The following is a 26153-nucleotide window of genomic DNA, read 5'->3' as shown; positions in this document are numbered from 1 at the left end:
TATTTAGTACAAGAATGTAATGACTTCATCAAGACACCTTTCTCTGGAAGAAATTTCAAGAGAATCTTCTCTATTTGTTGAGATGGATCCAAGCTGGTAGAAAAAGATGTTCTGTAAGAGAATTTGTCTGCCTTCCCAAATATTCCCCAATATACCTAGAAAAAGATTATCTAAAAGTCATTGCAGGGTGAAAGAGCGAGCAGAGAAAGAAAAAGTGGTGGGAAAGAAAGCAATAATAAGCCAAGAAGACGGAGGAGTGGATCCCAAAATACCTTGTTCAAGGTTCCTTAAGCCTGACAGCACCACTGTTGCTTCAATATTCCCAACAAGCAAGGATGCTGTCAGAATTGAAGGAATAAAATCTTTCCTCAGCCTTTTTTATCTCTTTCACAGCACACATCCACATCTGTCAGGCCTGAACAAATAGATCCACACATGAAGAGTCCAATAAGTTACTTTATTGCTTATGCCTAATTTACAGAAATGTTCCCAGACTGGTGGTTGCAGGTAAGGTCCAGCAGCATTTTGGAAGAGTTGGGCCTTGCTTTCTTGTGCCTATGGAGAGATTCCAAGCTAACTTCCTACTTGACTCCTCCCTCTGGTCTCAGCCAATCTCTCTCTCCCTCCCTCCTTCTCCTTCTTCCTCTATTATTTATTTGTTTGTTTGTTTGTTTTTAAATTTTTAAATTTTTTTATTTTTAAATGCACAATACAAAAACTAAAATCAAAAACAGATATAAACACATTCAAAGAAAGAGCAAAAAAGGAAAAGAAAATACATAACATAAGCTCAACTCAAAGCACTGGTGACGAGTGTAACTCTGGCCCTGGGCTCAGGCTGCTGCTACTCAATGCCAGATCGGTGGTAAATAAAGCTCTCCTCATCTGGGATTTGATCCTGGATGAGGAGGCCGACTTGACATGTGTGACTGAAACCTGGCTGGGCCCAGAGGGAGGAGTTCCTCTCTCTGAAATTTGCCCAGCTGGGTTTCAGGTATGGCATCAGCCCCGACCCCAGGGAAGGGGGGGAGGAGTGGCTATTATAGCCAGGGAGAGCCTTTGCCTGCGTAGACTCATTGCTCTAGAGATTGCAGGTGGCGAGTCCCTCCTGGTGAAGTTGGACTTAGGGGTTCAGGTGGGCTTGTTGCTCACGTACCTGCCTCCCAGCTGTGTGTCAACAGCCCTGCCTGTGCTGCTTGAGGAGGTAGCCGGGCTGGCGGTAGGGTTCCCCAGACTTATTGTCTTGGGGGACTTTACCTACCATCGCTCAGTCAAACCTCTGGGCTAACGCAGGAGTTCATGGCCACCATGACAGCCATGGACCTGACTCAAGTAGTACAGGGTCCGACTCATGAGGGGGGGTACGCAGCCAAAATGGTATTCCTCTCTGAGCAATTGAGTAATGGTCTGAGACTAAGGGGCTTAGAAGCGTTGCCTTTGTCATGGTCAGACCATTTTCTATTGCGGCTTGACTTCCTGGCTCCAATCCTTCCCTGCAGCAAGGCGGAACCGACTAGGTGGGCTTTCAGAGGGCGCTTGGGGCTATTCCAGATGCACTTGTCCACAGTTCATCAGAGTCTCTTGCTGAGGCCTGGAACAAGGCTGCAGTGGAGGCTCTTGACCGGATTGCGTCATTGCGACCATTCCATGGCACTAGACCCCATAGAGCTCCATGGTTCAACAAAGAGCTCTGGGAGTTGAAACGCCAGCAGAGACATCTAGAGAAGCGACGGAGGAAGAGTACGTCCGAATCCGATTGAACAATTGTAAGACCTCATATTAAGACTTACAAAGTGGCAATCAAGGTGGCAAGATGTGCGTATCATGCTGCCTTGATTACATCAGCGGAATCACACCCGGCCGCTCTGTTTAGGGTAACCCACTCCCTTCTTAACCAGGGGGGAGTTGGGGAGCCCTTGCATGGTAGTGCCGAGGACTTTAACAAATTTTTCGCTAATAAAGTTGCTCAGATCCGGGCGGACCTCGACTTTGATTGGATAACAGAGTCGACTGACAATGAGTCAGTCAAGGTGACTGGGGCCCGTACCTGTCTACCTGTCTGAGGAGAGTTTGATCTGGTGACACCTGATGAAGTGGACAAGGCCATTGTAGCTGTGAGTTCCGCCACCTGTTTACTGGATCCGTGTCCCTCCTGGCTGGTCTCGGCCAGCAGGGAGGTGACATGGAGCTGGGTCCAGGAGATTGTCAATGCTTCTTTGGGGAGTTCTTTTCTGGCTCCGTACAAGGAGGCACTTGTGCACCCCCTCCTCAAGAAGCCTTCCCTGGACCCAGCCGTGCTTAATAACTACCGTCCAGTCTCCAACCTTCCCTTTATGGGGAAGGTTGTTGAGAAGGTGGTGGTGCTCCAGCTCCAGCGGTCCTTGGAAGAAGCCGATTATCTAGGTCCCCAGCAGTCAGGTTTCAGGCCCGGTTACAGCACGGAAACTGCTTTGGTCGCGTTGATGGATGATCTCTGGAAAGCCCAGAACAGGGATTTATCCTCTGTCCTGGTGCTTTTTGACCTCTCAGCAGCTTTCGATACCATCGACCATGCTATCCTTCTGCGCCAGCTGGAAAGGTTGGGAGTGGGAGGCACTGTCCTTCAATGGCTCTCCTCCTACCTCTCCAGTCAGTCACAGTCGGTGTTAGTGGGGGGTCAGAGGTTGACCTCTAGGTCTCTCCCTTGCGGGGTGCCTCAGGGGTCGGTCCTCTCCCCCCTGCTATTTAATATCTACATGAAACCGCTGGGTGAGATCATCCAAGGGCATAGGGTGAGGTATCATCAATATGCCGATGATACCCAGCTGTACATCTCCACCCCATGTCCAGTCAGCGAAGCAGTGGAAGTGATGTGCCAGTGCCTGCAGGCTGTTGGGGTCTGGATGGGTGTCAACAGACTCAAACTCAACCCTGATAAGACGGAGTGGCTGTGAGTTTTGCCTCCCAAGGACAATTCCATCTGTCCATCCATCACCCTGAGGGGAGAATTATTGACCCCCTCAGAGAGGGTCCTCAACTTGGGCATCCTCCTCAATCCACAGCTGACATTAGAGCACCATCTTTCGGCTATGGCGAGGGGGGCGTTTTCCCAGGTTCGCCTGGTGCACCAGTTGCGGTCCTATTTAGACTCGGAGTCACAGCTCACAGTCACTCATGCCCTCATCACCTCGAGATTTGACTACTGTAACGGTCTCTACATGGGGCTACCTTTGAAGAGTGTTTGGAAACTCCAGATCGTGCAGAATGCAGCTGTGAGATCAATCATGGGCTTTCCCAAATATGCCCATGTTACACCAACACTGCGCAGTCTGCACTGCTTGCCAATCAGTTTCCGGTCACAATTCAAAGTGTTGGTTATGACCTATAAAGCCTTTTATGGCACCGGACCAAAATATCTGCGAGACCACCTTCTGCCGCACGAATCCCAGCGGCCGGTTAGGTCCCACAGAGTTGGCCTTCTCCAGGTCCCGTCAACTAAACAATGTCGGCTGGCGGGATCCAGGTGAAGAGCCTTCTCTGTGGTGGCCCCAAACCTCTGGAACCAGCTCCCCCCAGAGATTAGGATTGCCCCCACCCTCCTTGCCTTTCATAAACTCCTTAAAACCCACCTCTGCCATCAGGCACGGGGGAACTGAGATATCTCCCCTTGCCTATGTAGTTTTATGTATGGTATGTTGTATGTATGATTTTTAAATAATGGGGCTTTTAGACTTTTAATGTTAGATTTATTATTATAGATTTTTAATATTAGATTTGTCATTGTATATTGTTTTATCACTGTTGTGAACCGCCCTGAGTCTGCGGAGAGAGGCAGCATGCAAATCTAATAAATAATAATAATAATAATAATAATAATAATAATAATAATAATAATAAAAGGAATTTTAGAATTACAAAAATAAAAAATCAAATAATAATTGGAGAGATATTTACTCACTCTTTCCTTATTTTGTTTTATAAATTTACCATATAATAATATTCAAACTTGCGGATTACCATATTTATATTTTCACGCTTACCTATTTCTTAATATCAAACGAAACGTTTTTTCCTATCATTATTCATTTTAAAATTATCTCCAGAACATATCAAAACAAGAAAAAAAACAGCTTTAAAGGTATAAAAACAGTGATATCAAAAGAATAACAGATACTGTACAGTCTTCTACAAAATTTGGGACAAATGGTATAATTGGCTACAAAAAATGAAAAGAATTGAGAATAATTAGCTATTTCCTACATCGTCAAAAGGAACTTTACCAAAATTGAAATTGAGACCTTTTTTCCTTAACTGAGTCATGCCATAGTATTTACAGACTAGAATTGTTTGTTAGTTCTGTTATTCTTTTGTTTATTTATTTGATTTCTAGGCCGCCTTCTCCTAGTACTCAGGGTGACTTACAACATACACAATTACATAAGAAACATGTTAGAAATCGGGGGGGGGGGAATAAAACTAATCCTAATAACACATTTTTAAAACCTTATTTCAGCCCAACTCATCTAATCATTCAACCCATTTGTCCAATCTACACTCATAACAGGGCTGGAGCAGTATGTCGAAGCTCAATGGCCCCAGGCCTGCCCGCATAAGTGCGTTTAAAGCAACTTCCGGAAGACCGGGAGATTGGAAGTGGTGCGAATCTCTGGGGGGAGTTTGTTCTTCCCCTAGGGCCCACCAGCTGGCATTCTTTGGAGTAGGCCAATTCTGTGAGCCCTAATAGGCTGCTGGGATACATGAGGCAAGAGACAATCCCATAGGTAATCTGGTCTTAAGCCATGTAGGGCTTTATAGGTCAAAACCAACATTTTAAATTGTGTTCAGAGACAAATCAGCAGCTGATGCAGCTTGCGGAGTGTTGATGACACATGGGGACATCTAGGCAAGCCCACGGCTGCATTTTGGACCACCTGCAGTCTCCAGACACTCTTTATAAGGTAGCCTAATGTAGAGAGCATTGCATTCCTCTCTCCCTCCCTCCGTCTCTTCTTCCCTCCCTCTCACCCACTCTCCCAGTAGCTAATTGATGTTATCCTGGCTCAGAACTAAGTTGCATGGAGCCTGGTGAGTATTCCTGGGAGATCTTGCCTCTTGACTGTTCTGTCTGGGTTTTCCCAGACCTCCACACCCACTGAAAAACAGCCAGACACTCTGGTAAAATCCAAAAGTAATTTATAGCAGGAAAAAATAAGCACAAAGGAAAACCTGTCTTCACAGCAGACAGGTTACAATACTTTACAACAGGGTCCTGATGTCCAGTCAATTCCAAAAGCTTCTTGCTGGCACCCCCCCCCCAAGGTTTCAAGAGTCCAAGGCACAAACCAGGATTGTAGCCACCAAAGTTCACAAACAGGTCTCACGAATCTCCAAGATAAAACTCCACAAGCCAGGAAGGGTGGGGCCGCCTTTTATCCTTTCCCAAGCACCACACCCAAACCCAGCTGCGACCCCTAATGCTGGAAATATCTGGCCAATTGCGTTCTTCTCTCGTTAGCTCTCCTCTGTCGCATATCTATGAAGTCACTAGCATCTTCCCCCAGGGAATCCAGGCTGCTTGCTGGGGAGAGCTCCCCCTGGTGGAACTCTGGCTGTCCTTCATCTTCAGCCTGGGATTCAGCTTCTTCATCAGTCTGTCCCTCCTGGTCCTCAGCCTCTGAGCCGGACACCGACAGCAAATCAGCCATTCCCGGAGGGGTCCCAGGCTGAACCACAACATTGACTAAACTGGAAAGTCAAAGAGCATCTTAGAAGGCCACGGTAAACTATTTCCAGGGAAACGATATGGACATTCTTGAGTGGGAGCCAACATTCCCAAAACAATACCAACGTTTATATTGATATTCCTCAGTTACCTCTGTCTCCTTTCGGTGTTCTTCTAAAGGCCACAAGAATACAGTATAGTTATAGTCTGTGGGGTAATGGGAAGAATCTACCTAGGCAAATTTCTGTAGTGATCATTACCTCCCTTTCCTTAGGGATATTTCAGTGTCCTTATTAAAGGGCATGCTTAATATTAGTGTGCTAATAACAAGGGCAGCTGTAAAAGCTGTTGATAATTAAATTGGGCTCTACAGTAAATCCAAAACTATTTGCTAACTGAGGATATAATTATTCTTTAAAAAAAAACAGGTCTGCATTCTTAAGTTATATATTGTGCGGAATTCTGAGGATTTTACTCATATGTAGCAAGAAAGGAAGGAAGGAAGGAAGGAAGGAAGGAAGGAAGGAAGGAAGGAAGGAAGGAAGGAAGAAAGAAAGAAAGGGAAAAAAGAAAGAAAGAGGAGCATATTGGCCCCAGGCTTACTATCTTTATTTCCTATGTACTACTCAAGATCACATGAAGTGTTAATAGCATTTTATAATACCTTAGTAAGGCCACACTTGGAATACTGCATTCAGTTTTGGTAACCACAATGTAGAAAAGATGTAGAGACTCTAGAAAGAGTGCAGGGAAGAGCAACAAAGATGATTAGGGGACTGGAGGCTAAAACGTATGAAGAACGGTTGCAGCAGGAACTGAGTACACCTAGTTTAATGAAAAGAAGGACCAGGGGAGACATGATAGCCATGTTCTAATATCTGAGGGTTTGCCACAAAGAAGAGGGAGTCAGACTGTTCTCCAAAGCACCTGAGGGTAGAACACGATGCAATAGCTGGAAACTTATTTATATTTTGATTGTTTCCTGATTGCTTAATTATACTCTACGACAATCATTAAGCGTTCGTGACAAATGTATCTTTTCTTTTATGTACACTGAGAGCATATGCACCAGAAACAAATTCCTTGCGTGTCCAATCAAACTTGGCCAATAAAAAATTCTATTCTGTTCTGTTCTGTTCCAATCAAGGAGAGAAGCAACCTAAAACTAAGAAGAAATTTCCTGATAATCAATGGAGCAACTTGCCTCCAGAACTTGTAAATGCTCTAATACTGGACGTTTCTAAGAAGAGATTGGAATAACCATTTAGATAACATGGTATCAGGTTTCCTGCAGGCGGTCAGAAGCAGTGATGGGCTACCAACATTTTTACTACCACACTGTGGGCGTGGCTTATGCATTTTGTTTCAACATCTTTCAGTGCAAATTGGGTGCTCCGGGGTGGAACTCCAAATTTTACTACCAGAATTGCATTCCTGACTGTTCCTGTGGGAGCCCATCACTAGTCAGAAGACCTCCAAAGTCCCTTCCAACTCTTCCGTTGTTCTGTTCTGTTTTGTTCTGGTCTGGTCTGGTCTATTTCCATATAAAACTGTCTCAACATGTGTTTGTCGGATGTTACAAAGCTGCATCATTCACTAGATGATATAGCCAGTGCCATCATATTGACTGAAGGATGAAGAAACTCAGGGGTTCGGAGCAGCAAAAATGACTGTATTTGGTGTATAAGACACATCGATATTTCCACCCTTTTGGGGGGGGGGGAGGTGTGTCTTATACTCCAAAAAATACAGTAATCACAAGTATTGGTCAGCTTTGTGAGACCAGACTGCAAGCTTTGCCGTACGAGCTAATTCCACTTTATTGTAAGGTTCCATTAACTCAATCTTGCAAGATAATTTCTTCCCTGTCACCTTTACAGCCCAAGAAACTACGGAAGGTCTCTTCTGGGATGTTTCCCATGCCCCACTCCTTCTGTGGGTTCAGCTGCTGTTTATCTGACGGTTGTCTAGTCTGTATTCCTTCACCTGGGCTTGCGAGGTCATCCCCCTACATCATTGGGAGGACCTTTGGAAGCAGCAGTAACCACATCCTCCTCCAGATAATAGCAGAACCATAAATCTGGCAAACAGAAGAATACTTGATGGGTTCCTTAATGATCCTTTCTTCTCCAGGTTGATCTTTCAGCATGATTAAAGATAATCTCACGATCGCCTTGGACATTTATATAGTGGACATCATTGCAGCAAATTGCTCCCTACAGTTTGAGAGGACATCTGGGAATTATTATTTATCATGCCCACTTATGCCCAATCTAATGTTACAAGTTGTGGCTTGTCAGAGATTCCTTTGTTAACAGCTACAGCAGTCCTTTTAGTCTTCAGGCATCAGTTCTTTCCTTGAATTGTGAGGAAACCACAAAATATCTATGTAGCCACCTCTTCTTTCCTTTCATTTAAAAAAAAGTACATATAATTTGCAGCTGGAGTCATGAGAAGTTTATGGATTCCAAAGCAGGGGTGAAATTTGTTTGTTTGTTTGTTTGATTGATTGATTGATTGATTGATTGATTGATCGATCGATCGATTTCTATGCTGCCCTTCTCCTGAGACTCGGGGTGGCTCACAACAAGCAAATACAAAACATATAAGAAATCTAATATTAAAACACTCTAAAAACTTCAATACTAAAAACATATAAGAATCTAACTTAATTTAAATTCTAAAACCCCAATATATTTTTTTAAAAAAACCCAATCATCCACATTCATCCTATTATATTCAATCATAGGCTGGGGTAGATGGGGCCTGTCGGCAGAGATGCGTTTTTAAGGCCATACAAAAGACTGGGAGGGTGGGGGTGGTACAAATCTCCGGGGGAAGTTGATTCCAAAGGACTGGGGCCACCACAGAGAAGGCTTTCCTCTAGGCCCTGCCAGACAGCATTGCCTGGTGGAGAGGACCTGGAGAAAGCCAACTTCTAATGCTACAGGTTTGGCCCAGTTCGGGCGTACCGGTAGCCGCGGGTGGTTTGGGGAACCAGTAGCAGCAGCAAAGTGAGGCTCTGCCACCTACCCAGACAGCACCATTTTCTTTTTTTTAACCATCTGTGCCTGTGCAAAGACTTCTGCACATGTGCAGAGGGTGGAAAAGCATACGTGGCAGGGGTGCACTCACAAGTGAAACAAATCACTCACCTCCGAACCGGTAGGTAAGGCTAGTAAATTTCACCAATGTTTAAAAGGAATCACAATCTGAATAAGGAAATGAGGTTGGGTGTAAAACCAGATCTTGACCATTGACTGTAATAAGTGGCATGTTTTTCTCATTCAATGGAAGTGATGCTATATAGCTATAGCAATAGCACTTAGATTTATATACTGCTTCACAGTGCTTTAAAGCCCTCTCTAAGCGGTTTACAAAGAGTACCAATATTGCCCCAACAATCTGGTCCTTATTTTACTGACCTTGGAAGGATGGAAGGATGAGTCACTCTTGAGCCTGGTGAGATTTGATCTGCCAAACTGCTGTCAGCTGCTGACCAGCAGAAGTAGCCTGTAGTACTGCACTCTAACCAATGCACCACCGAGGCTCTATTATCATACAATATTGAAATGGGGAAACTATGTCTCCCACTCCCCTTCAAATATCTCTGGACAACAGCTTCCCTCTCCTTTCATCACTGGCCAGAATACAAGTGGAAATTAAATTGAGTCCAAAACATCTGGATGCTCACCCATTCACTAACTCCAAGTCCTCGGAGAGGGGCGCCATACAAATCTAATTAATAATAATAATAATAATAATAATAATAATAATAACAACAACAACAACAACAATAGTACCTCTAACAGGAAACTTTGAAAGGATTAAACGTTTTAAATTATTATTTTAAACAATGAATGTGAAGAACAGAGAACAGAGAATTATAGGGTTGGAAGCAATCATGGAATTAAAAAAAATTATTAACAAGTTCTGTGGAAATGGCTTAGTGGGCATGGCAGGGGAAGGCTACTGCAAAAATCCCCATTTCCTCCCAATCAGCTGGGACTCAGGAGGCAGAGAATATATGGGGGCGGGGCCAGTCAGAGGTGGTATTTAGCAGTTCTCCAAACTACTCAAAATTTCTGCTAAACGTTTTCTCCAGAACTGTTCAGAACCTGCTGTGGGATTCAGCAGGCTCTGACCAGTCCTGGAATACTGGTAGCAGACATTTTGAGTAGTTTGGAAAACCAGTAAACACCACCTCTGACTGGCCCCACCCCCATATACAGTATTCTCTGCCTCCCGAGTACCAGCTGATCGGGAGGAAATGGGGATTTTGCAGTAAAAGTCAGAATATGACCTTTGTCTCATCCCACACACATCTATTCTGTTTGGAAGGAACCTTGGAGGTCTTCTAATCCAGCTCCCTGCTAAAGCATGGGATCCTACACCTTTCCAGACAAATATTTGAGTCCTTGGATAGGGGCGGCATACAAATCTAATAAATTATTATTATTATTATTATTATTATTATTATTATTATCATCATCATCATCATCATCATCATCATCTATGCAATCATTAAAATATGGATGGAGCTTTACTTGCATCATTTGTTAGGAGTGAAGAATTCAGACCACATCCTAAATTCTAGTTAAACAGATTAATCGCTTGTGCCTATGTACAAGAATCTAGTCAACTAACGATCAGCACTAAATTCAGTATAAAAAAAAAAAGAAGGGTTGAAATTAGATCTAGGTTGATTCCTTTCTTGATTCCACCTTTCTCGATTCTGCCTGTCCTTCTCCTACAATAGTAGAACTCGTCCCTATAACACATCACTGACATAAGCCTACTTGCTGCCATTGTGTGGGCTATGCTATTCCAATTAGCTCTGGGCCTTGTAAAAGAGTGGATTTCAGGGTGACACGGAGCCCACCGACCAAAGAGACACACTGATACAAGGGTGGACACCATCAGAACTTGTTCCAAAAATAAATCAAAGATCCCAACAGGTCAAAGACACTTGGAAACGCAAAGCAAGCAAAATGCAATAAAATAAAGCAGCAACAGTGGACATTAGAAAGCTAACCCTTGCAAAAAGGCTCGCTGTAATCCTACCTGCTTCGGGGATTTATTGCCGAACCATCTTACCTCTGTAGTTGATCTATCATCCCCTATTGGCAAGCGGTGCTTCATCATACCTGCCAGTATCCCCAATGGGGCAAAAGAGCCCAGAAAACCTGGAAGGTAAATCATATGAAAAATGTCTCCCCTGTGGCCAGACGATGCCATCGGAGGGATGCACGCTCCATGAATAAGAGATTGGTGGGGGATTTACAAGACTCTGGGGAAAAGAGAATAGAGGGAAATATTTCAAGGGGTATTTTGCACAACACTTTGGATAGTTATTTGGGAAAGGAGGAAAGGAAGGGGTGGGTGACAGAAAACTAAACAAAGGTTTTTTTTTATTTAGATAAAGGATGAAGTGACTAAAAGGGATTAGATTGCTTCAGAGCCATCCCTAGAGGCTCCCTCCGAAGAAGGGAAATGCATTCAGTTCTCGTTTTGATGCAAACTTACAGAGGAATGAGTTTGTACAACATACCCCACTAACAGTGGTGGGTTCCTACCAGTACAGTCCACTCTGCCATTCTGGTAGTGGCCTGCCAATTGTGTAATTTCCACACGACGGCTCCAGTAACATCTTTGCTGAATCGTTGTGCATGTCATCTTTTTTCCTGAATTTTTTGCCTTTTTTTCCCTTCCTGCACATATGCAGAAGCAAAATCTCGCAAGGGGACAATTGGGCATGTGAGTTTCATGTGATTTTTTGCTTCTGTGCATGCGCTGGGAGCAAAATCATGAGAGTGGATGTGCACATATGTACACATGCTGGAGACCAATCTTAAAAGTTGCCAAGTTTGGGGATCTCTGAATTAACCAATAGAATAGCTTGCCTCCAGAAGTTATGGGTGCTCCATTACGCCATTCTTTCAAAAGAAGTCTGGACAACCATTTATCTGAAATGATATAGGGTCTCCTGCTTGAGAAGGAGGTTGGATTAGAAGACCTCCAAGGTCCCTTTCAGTTCTATTATTCCATGTTGTAAGATTGGCTACATGTTCCAACCACTGTTACTTTGAGCAACTATTTAGAATTCTAATCTGATCTAGCCCAAAGTGTAGGTAGGGCTAGATCAGATAGGTAGGACAGGTTCACATTGTACGAAAGCAAAGGTTGAATTAAAGCAATTGACAAATCTTGTTGATTAAGAACTGGGGATCCTACTGTTTTTAATTTTAATGGATCTGAGACTTTCCTTGCTACATACTTTTTTATGAACATTAAAAAAGGTCTCTGTTTCAGGGCATTTTCTAAGAATTGTTGTGCAACTCTACAATCACTGTTCATCTCAGCATTCCATTTTTGCAGCTTTGCTTCATTTGTATTGTGATCAGCAAATCTAACTGGATGGGGCTTATTTTATTTATTTATTTTTATTTTTACAGAATGATATATTATTCATCATTCTGTTTTCTCTATTGTCTTCTCTATTGTCTTCTCCAAAAACTACACCGAAGGCTTAAATTCATATCGTATATGCATACACATACACATACATATCAATAATTGTCCTAAAATGCAAGTTCCAGGTATATTTATAAATGAAGAGGCAACAGCCACCTTCAACAGGCAACAACAAAGCCAATTACAGGAGGGAAGAAAGAGTGTGGGCCTGTGACGCGGGCATTGAGCAAATTGAGCAGCTGTCAGGCCACCTGACACAGTGGATTGTGATTTATTTCTCAGATGCTAGTTGGTTCGCTGACAGCAGCATTATATAAACCAACTATGTCTTCAATGGGGATTTTAATACTCTGACGACATTAGTAGAGGACTAATGAAAGCTTAGTAATTTTAGTGGTTTTTAATAAATTTATAACATTCTGGAGATCATGATGGCTATTGCCTCTTCATTTACACATACATATACAGTGTGTGTGTGTATATATTGGATACTGGATTGGATACTGTAGCCTAGAGGATAATTCTCTGCCTTACAAGGCAAAGGTTGCAGGTTCAAGTCCCAGTGGGTATGGCTAGCTGATGAGGCCAAAATAAGGCCGAAATAGATCTATCCTAGTCTCCCTTAATTTTCAAATTCAGCTTAAACATGTGACATATATATATATATATATTTGTTTTCGTAAATTTTCACGGGTATATGTATGTAGATTGTTCTGAGTTTGGGTTTTGCCCTGTGTAATATTTTGCATGTTTATGCGACGTTTCGGTGAAATCACATTCACCATCATCAGGCTGAAGTTTCCAAACTTCGTGCTGTTGTAAAATGGAATGTTTGCAACTGTCATTTCTTCCTAGTATATAGTGTGGGGGTGGAGATTTGGTTTGAATGTAGCAATTAGATTGGGTGATTATGTTTCAGTGATCTGATTGGTTGGTGTAATCATAATTATTAGAAGGATTGACATGGTGATTTTTATGAAGTGTTTTTTGTTTAAGGTTGGTTTCCAAATTTCAAAATTCCAAATTCATAATTATTAGAAGGATTGACATGGTGATTTTTATGAAGTGTTTTTTGTTTAAGGCTGGTTTCCAAATTTCAAAATTCCAAAATCATAATTATTAGAAGGATTGACATGGTGATTTTTATGAAGTGTTTTTTTTTTGTTTATTTTGTTTAAGGCTGGTTTCCAAATTTCTGGTAGGCGGGACGTGTCATCTCTTTTATTTATGCAAAGGGGTCTCCTTTCAATTTCTATTTCTATTTTTTGGTTGGTACCATTGTCCTGTTCTTGATCTTGTTTTCTCTTCGAATCCATTAGAAATTAATACATCTTTGAGTATTATACATCTTTAATTTCTAATGGATTCGAAGAGAAAACAATCACAAACCTAATCAAAAAAGAGACACCCCCCAAAAAACAAGATCAAGAACAGGACAATGGTACCACCATCCTCCCTTACATCAAGGGCACCACAGACAAAATTAGTAAAATTCTGCACAAACATAACATCAAAACTTCATTTTGCACCAACCAAAAAATATCTAATATCCTAAGGAGCACCAAAGATAAAATCCAATTGGAATACCAAGGAATCTATGAAATCCCTTGCAAAACATGTGCAGCCACATACATTGGACAAACCAACCGAAGAGTAAGTGCACGCCTTGCAGAACATGTGAATGCAGTTAAAAAAGAAGAAAAGACTTCCTCCCTTGTCCAGCACATTAAAAAAACAGGTCACAAAATTGACTTTGAAAAAACTAAATTACTTCACAAAACAGAGAATTTATATAGAAGAATTGCTCTAGAAGCCATAGAAATTGAAAGGAGACCCCTTTGCATAAATAAAAGAGATGACACGTCCCGCCTACCAGAAATTTGGAAACCAGCCTTAAACAAAATAAACAAAAAAAAACACTTCATAAAAATCACCATGTCAATCCTTCTAATAATTATGATTTTGGAATTTTGAAATTTGGAAACCAGCCTTAAACAAAAAACACTTCATAAAAATCACCATGTCAATCCTTCTAATAATTATGAATTTTGAATTTTGAAATTTGGAAACCAGCCGTAAACAAAAAAGTTCAAACGGGAGGCACCCGATCTCTAAAGAGTTGAGCTTGGACTATTTTTTAAAAATGCACTAGAGAAAGAAACTATGAAATATTTTGGGTGAAATATTATTTCAGGGTGGATAATCCATCTGGCTGCTTCAAATCTGCTCCTTTTGAGATAAATGTTAAAATCAAGCAACCTGTGGTGCTAGTCCATTAGCCCATTAAAAAAATGCAAATGCATTCCCAGGAAATTTTTAACTTTTGGATGAGACATCCATTTTGAAAAAGGTAATATGTTAACTCATTCGAGATATACAGAGATGTTTGTACCTCCTACCTGGTAACAGCTTAGCCAGGCCTAGTGAAAGTTACTCCCACCAAAGATGACAATGGCCTCATATCAAGTTTGCCTTTTAGTTGTATGTTTATTTATTAAAATCCTGCACCATTCATCTTACCTAAGGGGGTGTTTTACAACAGCAGTATCAGCAACAACAATAACATCGTCATCATCATCAGGCACAACAACAGGGGGTGGACAAAAAAATGGAATCACTTGACTTTTTGGAATCAATCTTGGAACATGTTCAAATCAATCAAAACTTGACATATTTTAATGTTTTTTTAATTTTGTTATTTGATATGTTTTTTTTAACTACCTGTATTTTTTTACAGAAATTTAAGAAAATTGGTTATAACCTTCTAGAAATGGCAGACCTCTCAGACTTTCAAAGAGGCCAAATTGTTGGTGCTCAATTGGCAGGCGCTAATGTAACAGAAAGTGCCCGAATGTTTGGTGTTTCAAGAGGTCATGTCTCAAAAGTAATGACTGCTTTTGAAAGAGAAGGGAAGACATCCTCAGCCAAGCACAGGTCTGGTTGAAAGTTGATTTTGTCTGAGAGAGACCATCGGACTCTAAAGCGAATTGTTAGAGCGGATCGCAAGACCACCGCTCCTAAAATCACTGCAGAGCTCAATAGACACGTACAGAACTCAGTTTCTACAAAAATTGTTTGAAGGGAGCTTCACAAATCTGGATTACAAATCTGGATTTTCAAGATGTTTCCATTTTTCTGTCCACCCCCTGTACGTGGCCCAGATGCTTCTTTGGAACCTGCGCCACAACTACCACCTACTAGTAGTAAAGAACTGGTGGCATCATAAACATGAGAGAGTAGTTGAAAGCAAGCATGACAAAATACTTTGGGACTTTCGAATTCAAACTGACAGGGTTTTGGAACACAAAACACCAGACATTTGAAAACAATAAACGTTGACAAAATCATGATCTGTCAGTTGCAAAAGGCCTCCATACTCGGATCTTTGTGCATCATAGGAAAATACATCACACAGTCCTAGATGCTTGGGAAGTGTTTGGCTTGTGATGCTGTAATACAAAATCCAGCATATCAATCTTGTTTGCTGTGTATTACTGTTTTTAAGAAAATAATAATAATAATAATAATAATAATAATAATAATAATAATAACAACAACAACAATAACAACAACCTATCTACTACCTATAAAAGCATAAATAAAAGCATAATTCAAAAACAGAGTTACAAGTCAAAGTTTAAAAATAAAAATAAAGAATAATGAGAACTGGGTATGTCTAATCTGATTGAATATAATTATTTATTGGCCAGGTGTGAGTGGACACACAAAGAATTCTTTGTAGCAACTTCTCAGATATTGAAAGACTGCTCTCATGTCTCCCTTGGTCCTTCTCTTCACTAGACTAGCGAGTTCCTGCAACCGTTCATCCTATGTTTTAGGCTGCAGTCCCTAATCATCTTGGTTGCTCTTTTTTGTAATGTGGGGACCAAAACTTGATGAGGTACTCTCGGTGGAGACTAAGAAAGAAATTGAATGCACAGATTTGGCACAATACCTTTTTCAATGAGATACACACACTCACACATACACACACACACACACACACACAAACACACACTGCACTTTTCCCGCAGCCTTAAGCGATGATGCTTGTCATTTACATTACAAAAGGAAGGGAAAATGAAAGTTTCCGTGAGTATTCAAAACAGCTATTTATTAGCTTCAAATGGCTTTCTGGAGTTGCGTATTAGTTAATATATATATTTTATATATATATATATATACACACACACACACACACATGCGCCATATATATATATATATATATATATATATATATATATATATATATATACATACATACACACACACACACACACACACACACGTGTTTGTATTTGTTTTCGTATATATATATATATACAGAGCTGAAAGGATTGGATACTGCAGCCTAGAGGTTAATTCTCTGCCTTACAAGGCAAAGGTTGCAGGTTCAAGTCCCAGTGAGGGTATGGCTAGCTGATGAGGCCAAAATAAGGCCGAAATAGATCTATCCTAGTCTCCCTTAATTTTCAAATTCAGCAAAACCATGTGACATATATATATATATATATATATATATATATATATATATATATATATATATATATATATATATATATATTTGTTATGCAAAACATTACACAGGGCAAAACCCGAACTCAGAACAATCTACATATATATATATATATATATATACATACATACACACACACACACGCGCGCGCGCCATTAGGGGACCAGAAAAGGCAACATTAAAAGCTGCCTGCTGTGTCAAAGAAGCAGGCTCGCTCGGCTGGGGATATTTAAGCACTGATTGTTCTAAGACAGGGGACCCTACAAAATGGCTTTTTAACAATGCGGAATATTAGACCTCAGAATTAAACACACATAAAAATGGCATATGAATCACATCAGGGAGAAGGGGAATAGAGAGAGAATTTAGCAAAATTGACAATTTCCAAGAAAGAGTTAGGAAAGGGATTGATTTTTTTTTTAATTTAAAAAAAAATCCAGTTATGATACGTTGAATTCATTTCTCACTAGGGCCTTTAATGCAACTGTCATAAGAGGTGCTAAAATCACAGCGTGCATAAATTGGAAAGGATTCAACAGGTAGTCCTCGACTTATAAACATTCATTCAAGGACCACTCAAAGTTACAACAGCACTGAAAAAAAGACATGACAATTTTTATATTTTATTTTTTGTCTTTGAATGCCCTGTAATCCCTTATATTGGGATGGAGTTGGAGCAACTGAATGGAGCCGAGTGTGGACCGATGCCCTTCCTGTCACCAATGCAGAGTTGACAGCAGATTAATTACCATATTTTTCAGACTATAAGATGCACCGGTGTATAAGATGCACCAAGATTTCAAAGAGATAAAGGGAAAATAAGTTTTTATCCTCCATGGCCCCTCTGTGCACCCCATTTTTCACCAAAAATGGATGAAAAACAGGCCTGCGGAGAAGGTTTGGGAAGTCTGCAGAGTGCAAAAAGGCAAAAACAGTCCTGTTTTTGCAGACAATGACCTGTTTTTTGCCCATTTTTCACAAAAACAGGGGCATTTTTTGCTTTCCCCCCAGGCCCCCAGAGGCACTCTGCAGGCCTCCCAAACCTTCTGCACACTCCATTTTTCTGAAGAACAGGCTCATTTTTCACAAAAATGGGATATGCGGATGGGCTTCAGGAGGCCAAAAATCGTTATATTCGGTGATGCACCAACATTTCCACCAGGGGTGGATTTCTCCCGGTTTGGACCAGATCTCCCGAACCATAAGCAACTTGCTGGTGACATGACAATGGCATCACTGATCTGGTTCACTTAATGCCGGTCCATGGGCGCCATCATCTTTTGGGGGGAATTTTTTGTAATCTTTTTTTCACTGTGTTGAGAGTTTCCCCTGTTCAGCTGCTTGTAAAAAAGCCCTCCTGCCTGCCCCTGGGTTTAAACTGACCTTGATTCCTTCACCCAAAGCACAGATGATCAGCTCCTCAGCTGTGTTCAGGACCGATTCCAGCCATTGAGCATGTGCAGAAGCCAAATTGCATGAGGTAACTCGTGTGTGCAAAACATGGCGATGCAATCCGGTAAGTAAAACCCACCCTCTTTTAGGGGGGGAGAAAGATGTGTCTTATCTCCAAAATTATGGCCCAGAGAGAGAGAAACATCTGCCCCTACCTAGGATTGAACTCACAGCCTCCTGTTCATGAGGTGAGAGCTCCACCTCCAGGTCATTGCACCCAGGGGTGGGCAACAGGCAGGATGGGGTGGAACACAGTTCCACCGGCAGAAATGAAGATCCGTGCGCAGCTCCAGCTGATCGGTGACTGTCACTTCCTGGATTACTGGTCTCAGCTTGGCTCTCCTTTTTCCCCGTGCTGCTGCTGCATCTGTGCTCCTTGCTTTTTTCCTCTTTCCTCCTTCCTGACCTTGGACGAGCTTCCCTCTCTCCTGCCTGGCTCCCCTCCAGCCTCACATGGCCACTTCCCGCCTGAGGTGCAAGCAGAAGGTGTGGGTGGAAGCAGCACTGGCAGCATTTATGCTTCTGGCAGCACCCGTTTGCCTAGCTACCCAGCCTGAGGCAGGGAGTGACCCAGGAAGGCGTGCGGGAAACGTGAAGCAAATTGTCACCCCAGCGAGCGACGCTAGTTAGGTTGTAAGTCGAGGACTTAACAGTTCACTTGAGCAATGATGATCGTTCAAGCCACTCCCACCTGGTCACATGGCCGGCAAGCCACCCATACCCAGTCACATGACCATTAAGCCACACCCACAAAATAAGTCACACCCACAGTGTGGCAATAAAATTTTTTGCTGCCCATTACTGACTGCACCACTCTGCACCATCCCAACAATCACATGGTCAGAATTTGGACACTTGGCAACTGGCATGTATTTATGACAGTTGCACCTGTCGGGTGACCTTTCCAGCCAAGAGGGGAAACCAGATTCACTTAATGGCTGCTGCAATTCACTTAACAATTGTAGCCCAAAGATGGTTGTCAAATGCGGGTGCCACTCACTAAACAAGGGCCTTGCTTCATGTTGGGGCTCGGTTGTGGTCATAAGTTGAGGACCCCCTATATTAACACCAAAAATAATGATAACCAGGTGAAAGCCGCAAGGACACAGGACCTCATCGCTGATTAAGTGCCAAGCCAGTGCAGAAGTTGGTGATGAATCAACGGCTTGCCACACTATCCATAGAAGGCCTGATGTTTATGGCAACTTGGGAGGGGGGATTTTTATGAGGGGATAGATGCCGCCACAAAGCTTTCGAGTGGTTCAAGGACATGCTATACATACCCACCTGGGGGAAAGCGGAAAGACAACTTGCTACACTGCCACAATCTGAGTGGGCAATGTGACAAGTTTGTGGTTGGGGAACAAGGGATGTGAACTTTCAACTGAGTGGGAAATTCAGATTCAGGTATCCCAATTTTGGTGCCAAGACGGCTCAGGAAATAAATTGAAACTTTGAGGAGTACTTTGACTTGGCCTCTGATTTAATCTGGATGTCATCTGGAACCTTTTTAAGAGAAACAAAATCCAGATAAAATCCTGATCCACTGCTTAGAGAGGTTGACTTGCTCGTTTCATATAAAAACTAACTTTGTGGGAAAGTTCTTTTTTTATTTATCTTCTAGTATTGTTTTATTGTATTACAGTATTATAAAACACAACTGGGACATTCATTGTTTAGATATTGTGGTATTTATACAGTATGGATCGGAAATCATTGACATTCTATGATGGAGATAACTTCAAACGTTAAAAGATAACAAAAATGACACCTCTATCAATAATAAACGATTTCTACTAATGATAGTGTTAAGGAGTATATAGTTGTTTAAACTTTACATCTAAGTGTGAAGGCTAAAGGCTAAATGTGACATTAATAAGCAACTGCAAAATGCTTTAAATTATATGTTATATTAGTTGATACCCGTGGTTCGCTATGAAACCATGCGATGGGGCTTGATAAATTGACATTTAAAGCTTGAAAATTAATGAGTAGTTAAAAAGGGAACTGTATTATTTCATTAGAGATGGTAAGCTAAGTTTCTGCGGATGAAGACTTTATTGTAAATGTGACAACAATGAAATAGATGGGCTTAAGCCCTTTAATCCCAGCAGCAACCATGGCTTTTTTGTCTATGTAGCCAGGCTAAATAAATTGCATAGCATGTGTTAAAGGGTGTGCAGATTGATTTCTGAGTTTTCAAAGATACACATAGACAGAGGAAATGTGGAGTTCTAGCAGATATCCAGCTAATAGCCCAGAGATACGAGTAATGGTTCAGTAATACAAGTCAGATACATTAAGTGTATAAAATATTATTTACTTTGGCAAATATCTTAGTCAAGAACAATACTAGTCATATCCAGTTAAATCAATCAATACATATACAGTACTGTAAGTCTTACTTGTTCATCTTACAAATACACAAGCCAGTATTTAACACAGTTTCTACTACAGCAGTCACAGAGAACATAACAGAAATAGCAGAGAGAGAGAGAGAGAGAATCACGCTTCTGGCTCCCTCTTATGGCAGTCTGTAACACTAACTCTTAAAGCAATAGTGTTTCAATACATTTAAGATACATTGTGGGTTTTCTTTATATATTGCGAAATCCAGTCATTTATGTACATAATACTAACAGGATAGACTCAACACGTCCCTCAGATTAATTGCTCAAAGCCTCCCTGTAAACAGCATTCCTGGTTTTGCGCTCTGGCTGGAGGATGACCAGGCTGTCAGGTGAACTGACTGGAGCATGCCACATAGAACTGGCCATGGGAGAAACAGGCAGTGTCAGATCCTGCATACTGGCCGATAGGGAGCTGTCATTTGGTTGGGAGAGGCTGCATGGAATCAATGGTCCTTGAGCAGCTTGGAGACTAACGCAAGGAGCTATTCTCCTGCTATTCTGTTCGGGTCGTATCTGCCCCAAAACAAAGTTTGAGACCCTGTAAAAAATTTTCCCTGCATATCTGAAACTTGTAATTACATGACTTTGCATTATTTAGGGGTTCTTTCTATGAGTATTTTTTTTGTGAGACCACACTTGGAGTACTGTGTACAGTTCTGGTCACCGCACCTTGTGTTTGGGCTTGGGCCAGCGGTTGCTCCCACATATGGGAGAGATGCGGCACAAAGTGAGTGCGAAAGCCTGGCTGACAGCCAGGAAAACGTGGCAGACAACCTGGAGGATGAGGCCACTGGTTCAGAGGAGTTGGCAGACAGCACACAGGACCCAGCAGACAGCCCAGGGCATTTGGCACGCAGCCACTCGGACAGTCTCTCCTTGTTGGATTCCGATGCAGAACAGCTCATAGACATGCATAGCCAGAGAGCCATGCAAAGGAGGGCTCAATTAAAGGACTATTACCGGTGACCAGAGTAACAACTGGGCTGGGTGTGGTTCTCATACTGAGGGCTGGGTGTGGTTCCCCTAATGAGGGCTAAAGGTATAAAAGGGAACAGAGGCAAAAGGCAAACTGTGGCTGTTTATCTGTGTGACTTTGTGGTTCCTGCTCTGAAGTTTCTGTTTCGTGCCTTTGAATTTCAACCCAGCCTTTTCAGGCAAATGGGAGGTGAAACTTCTGGGACTAGCTGGTTGCTCTCAAGTCTCCACGATTCAAAGGACTCCTGAAACGTTTCTGCTCCATGCAGGTTGTCTTTGTTTGCTTTTCCCTGCACTTTGTATGTGGCTGACTGTCCGCCTTGCACTATAATTTATTCCTGACAATAAGGACTGTTTTTGTTAACCCTTTTTGTTTGTTTAATACAAGTTTATTTATTTATTTATTGGATTTGTATGCCGCCCCTCTCCGGAGACTTGGAGCGGCTAACAGTTTGCTGATTAGAAAAGCACGTGTGTGTTTGATTTCTTTTCCCTGGACTGTTACTAATTGCCTGAGCCCAGTCAGGCAGAACACACCTCAAGAAGGATTTAATGGAATGTAAAAGGTGCAAAAAAGGGCAACAAGAATGATAAAGGAAATGGAGCACCTCCCTTATGAAACCAGGTTGCAACGCCTTGGTCTCTTCAGCCTTGAAAGACAGCATTTAAGGGGTGACTTGATTGAAGTGTATAAAATCATGCATGGGATAGGAAAGGTGGATAGAGAAAAATTATTTTCTCTCACACACAATACTAGGACAAGGGGGCACTCCATAAAGCTCATAGGTAAGAAAGTGAGGACAAATCAAGGGAAATATTTCTTCACCCAGAGGGTCCTTGGTTAATGGAATTCACTTCCAGAAGAGGTTGTGACAACTGTCAGCCTTGATAGCTTCAAGGCAGGATTAGACAAATTCATGGATGCCAAGTGTATCGGTGTTTATTGAAACAGATGTCCATGTGCGACCTCTATGTTGGTTGAGGCAGGCAGGATTCCCTTGAGTACCATTTGTTGGGGGTCAGGGAAAAGGGAGGGTCTTGCCTTCTCTTTCTGCTCATGGATAATTGGTGGGCCACTATGTGACACAGAATGCTGGACTCGATGGGCCTTGGCCTGATTCAGCATGGCTCTTCTTATGTTCTTAATAAAAGTCACACTTGTACTGTTCCTGGGTCTATTTGACCCGGACTGAAAACGGTTGATTTTAGCTACTTCAAATAAAAAAAATTGAAAACTTTTTGCATTGGTTTACTAATTTGAACAGTCCTGATCGCAATCAAAGGAAAACTGAAATGAAAAAATTACGGTTTATATGTTTATTTTGCTGAGAAAAGCCCCTCCCCCATCTGTGTGCAATTTTGTTCATTTTTATCTAGATTAGGCTGCAGGTCCATCTTTTTTGAAAGCTTTTTGCATTGGATTGCTAGTTTGAACATCCCCGATCATAAATAAATTAAAAATGAAATAAAAAATAATAATGCTTAGTTGTTTATTTTGCTCAGAAAAGTTTTCAAAAGAACCCAAATTTAAGTACCGTAGTTAAAATAAACCATTTTTAGTCCCTGGTCAAATAGACCCGGGAACAGTACAAGAGCAACCAATCCACAAACAGAACAGCAGGGTTAAGAAGAGCAAGGCAGCTGAAAAGACAGCTTTGCTGTTCTTCAGCTGAAGGCAGGTGGCTTATGGAGGAGCATGGCTCATTTGTGGATCATGAGGGAGGGATGTGCGTGTGTGAGTGAGTGGGCGGGTTGTGATTAGGGAATATAAGGTGATGGGAAGCATGGGTGAGAAGCCCTATTAAGAATTTCTCTTTGAGATTATCAGTGAGTTTCAAGAAATAAATAATAGGGCAGTGAGGATGAGCCTTCTTTGGTTCACGTTCCAAAAGGGTGGGGGTGGGGGGGTATGCTAGCATGCATGCATGTCCTCACACCTCTTCCCTCTTACCCAACGCATGTGCACCTCCCATGCTGCTCCATGCATGCACACAATTCCCCCCACTCCCCATCCCCACACATGCACAAAGGCCTCACTGAAGCCTAGGATGTGAAAAAACAGGCGAACCAGAAGTTCAGGAAACACACTCCTGGATTGCCATTGTGCTATTTTTTGCACTCTGGAGAGTCCAGGGAAGCTTCCCTGAAGGATCCAGAGGGTGAAACAGCATTTCCCAAGGCCAAAAATCAGTCAGCCAGCGCACACAAGCATGCCAAAGCTGACATAGGGCAATGTCTCACGTGCCCTCCTATATGCCTCTGCGTGCCACCTGTGCTATAGGTTTGTCATCACTGTAATAGAGTATTTTCAGCCGGCTTTTACCAAAAAAAAAAAAAGATCCTCTGGTAAAGTGGCCAGATTTTAAGATTGGGAAAGAGGGACACCATTGAGGGGGGGCTAAAAAAAGTTTTGCCCCAAAAAATTAGCAAAAAAAGTCTTTATTTATTTATTTATTTATTTATTTCTGTTTCTCTATTCCTTTCTCTTTTCCCTCTTTCTCTCCCTCTTTCTTTCTTTCTTTCTTTCATTCTTTCTGTTTCTCTATTTGTTCCTCTTTTCTCTCTTTCTCTCCCTTCTTCTTTCTTTCTTTCTTTCTCTTTCTCTATTCCTTCCTCTTTTCTCTCTTTCTCTCCCTCCCTCATTCTTTCTTTCTCTCTCTATCTTTCTCTTTCTCTCCCTCTTTTTTCTCTTTCCCTCCCTCTCTTTCTTTCTCTCCCTTCCTTCCTCTTCTCCCCTCCCTCCTCCCCCCCCCCACGAACCCAGCCCCTTCCCTGGGGCTCAGTAGGTGCTCCGGCCCAGGAGCAGCTTCACCTGGAGAGAGTGGGTGGGGCTTCCACTTCTCCTTTGGGCTCAGAGGCTGACGGGCAGGACATCTTCAGCACAGGAGCTGCCCGGCTTCCCTGCCTCAATGGTGCCCGGGGGGGGGGAGGTGAAGGCGGGAAAGGAGGCAGGGTGGGGGGAATGGACGAGCAAAGACCCTGCACAGCTGGCTGGAAGTAAGCACAGAAACCTCCAGCCAAGCTGGGTTGGGGCTGAGAGGGCAAGGCAGCAGCGGAGAGCTCAGAATCCCCTCCCTCCAGCCTCTTCCCAAGGGGGCTGGCTGAGAGGGGGGAAAAGTGGGACATTTTTCAAAGGGCGCGGGATGCATAATGAAAAAGCGTGACTGTCCTGCTGAAAGCGGGATGTCTGGTCATACTACCCTCTGGAGCAGGGGTGGGCAATTAATTTTGCCATGGGGCTGCATGAGAAATTGGGATGGTTTTAGAGGGCCGGACTAATATAATTAACTCAGTTCTACCCAATATTGTAAAGACCCAGACACAGACCGTGGCCTGACCTAAATACCCAGACCCACTCTACAGACCCCTAATTGTTTGTTTTATGGCAACACAGTGCACCACAGTCACTGCGCTGGAGTATTTGCTTGGTTTCTGTGCTTGGCCACTCTCGGTAGGAGGTTGGGGTCCACTCCAGTGTGAGGATGAAAGAGTTCACTGCATCTGCCGGGACTCCTCCAGTTCCTGCTTTCCTCATGATTCATCATGAAAAAAGGAAACAGAGGAGTCCCGGCAGACACGGTGAGCTCTTTCATCCTCGCACTGGAGTGGACCCCGACCTCTGCAGACTGGTCACAGATAGCAGGTGGGCCGGTCACAGACCGCCCCTTGCCCAGGTCTGCTTTGGAGACTTTGTTAAATCATTAGAAAGGGCATGTTTCAAACCCACCTGAAAAAGTCAGGTTGGTTTTTCTATTTCTGAGGTATAAATCCCTAAAAATAGGGACTTGAAAGCTATGGCTGTAGCCTGCTGCAAAGTGGGGTGTATGTGCTTGTGTGCGTATGTGTGTTTGTCTGTCCGTCTGTCTGTCCATCCATAGGTGCATATTCCAATCTGGACAATTAAAAATAAGCTTTTGATTTAGGCTCTGGGTTAAAAGACCATACAGTTTTGATTATCCGCTCATTGGAATGAATAACAGGCAATCCATTGTCATGGTGACATTTCCTTGATGTTGCCAGAGACATTCATGTAAATTACACGCATAATCCAACACAAATCTCCCATTTCAGAACCAATTCCAACTGCTGTATTTACCTTTACTTTGGATAATTTTTGTCCTCGTTTCTTTTTTTTTTTAATTAGAATTTTTCAGTGCCATAAAGAGCATACAAAATTAAGAGGAGATTAAGCGTTGAGAGAAAGCATATAGAAAATGAGAATAAGAAAAAAAAAGAAATGGACCATATTAATTTTAAGCTGTATTCCAAGCAGCAGAGCTATTACTTTGAGATCTCCACAGGTATTCTAGTTGGACTTGGTATACAGGCAGTTCTCGACTTATGACACTTCACTTAGTGACTGTTCAAAGTTACAATAGTGCTACAAAAAATTGACCATTGACCATTCTTCACGTCATTTACATTTGGATGCTTGGCTACTGACTCACATTTATGACGGTTGCCCTGTTCCTGGCCCATGTGATCCTCTTTTGCAACCTTCCGAGAAACAAAGTAAAAGGGGAAGCCAGATTCACTTAACAACCATTTACTAATTTAATGACAGCAGTGGATTCACCTAACCAATGTGGCAAGAAAAATTGTAAGAATGGGGCAAACCTCTCCC

Source organism: Erythrolamprus reginae, chromosome 9 (assembly GCF_031021105.1).
Source record: "Erythrolamprus reginae isolate rEryReg1 chromosome 9, rEryReg1.hap1, whole genome shotgun sequence".
NCBI lineage: Eukaryota > Metazoa > Chordata > Lepidosauria > Squamata > Dipsadidae > Erythrolamprus > Erythrolamprus reginae.
This window is presented reverse-complemented; position numbering follows the sequence as displayed.